The sequence below is a fragment of the Gavialis gangeticus genome, unplaced genomic scaffold (genome assembly GCF_001723915.1).
Source record: "Gavialis gangeticus isolate Ggan-Ray unplaced genomic scaffold, GavGan_comp1, whole genome shotgun sequence".
NCBI lineage: Eukaryota > Metazoa > Chordata > Crocodylia > Gavialidae > Gavialis > Gavialis gangeticus.
In genome coordinates, this window is record NW_017729022.1 from 80,651,526 (window position 1) to 80,652,849 (window position 1,324).

Genomic DNA, 1,324 nt, shown 5'->3' on the forward strand with positions numbered 1-1,324 from the left:
GGGGTGGTGACGGCACATTACCCCCAGACTAGCAAGTGTGCTCCGGGAGAGGGGTCGGCCGGATATAAGGCGCCCCTAGGGAGGCATTCGGAGCCTGGAAGGTGGGCAGGCGCAGGGAGGTGGGCGGCTCAATGCAGGAGTGCCTCCTACTGGCCCACCTCACATGGTGGAAATCGTGGTGGGATACAAATACCCAGCTGTTTTCCTGAGGTGGGATCTCTGCACCCGCCGCACAGCTCCCCTCTGTAACTCATAACACTTTGCAGGAAGCGTTCCAAGTTACAGTGGTGCCCTGGACCAAACAGAAGTTCACTGTTGGGTTGAGGGAGGAGGCAGGGAATCCAGCTGCTGGCTGTAAGTCTGCAGCCCATTTCACCTAGAGGCCCTAGGTAGGCCTCCCCTCCTTCCCAGCCTAGATGTTGTTTTCAGAATGGGAAGGGGAAAGAAAGAGGAGGGAGCTTGAGCTGGCTGAGGAATCCCTAGAACTGGGGCGTGGGGTGGGTGGACTGGAGTCCCTCCACCTCTGGAGCGGGCTCCAATACACCTGCCCTACCCTCCAGCACCAGCTGAAGAAACCCCAGACCAAACTCCTTCTGTTCCCTTTCTCCCCTCTCATTCTGAAAACAGATAGAGTTTGGCAAGCTGCACAGACAGGGCCGTCCCTAGGGGGCTGAGCTTTGGTGGGCCTTGCAGAGCCAGGCAGAGAGGCTGCAGTTTAAGCCACCCCCCTGCCCGGCGGGTTGTACGGCTCTTTGCCTGTTCTGGCTGCCACCTGTCCCATTGCATCTGGAGGGACGGGGCTTTCACTCCCCAGTGTAAGTGTGCCATAGGATGGGGAGAGGGGCCCTGTGCAGGCTGCTTTGCCCCAGGCCCCGCACTCAGCTGGGATTGTCTCTGAGCACAGACACAAGTTACTGTTTTGAAATGTCTACATCCGAACCCTCGTGCAACGAGGGTTCAGATTTTTCCAGGATTGGGCCCTTTTAAAGAGTTTTGTAGCCGTGCACTTCTGCTTGGTCATGGCTGTAGAGAGCTTTCATGGGTCAGATCAGGCAAACATTGTCACTTCTGTCTATGCCTACAGTGTGAGTTTTCACTGGTAATACTCAAAATGACTTGGGACCTGTCTACCCCTGCTCTCCTACTTTTGTACTGGAACAGATGCCTTCAGCAGAGAAACTTGAACTTTAACCCTCTCATTACACATCACTTAACAGACCATATCATAGGACAAAGGTTTTTAAGTTGGGACATGAAAATTAAGCCTCCCTTCACTATAATTAGTTGACATCAAACTAGAGAATTATTACTAAATGTCCAAACT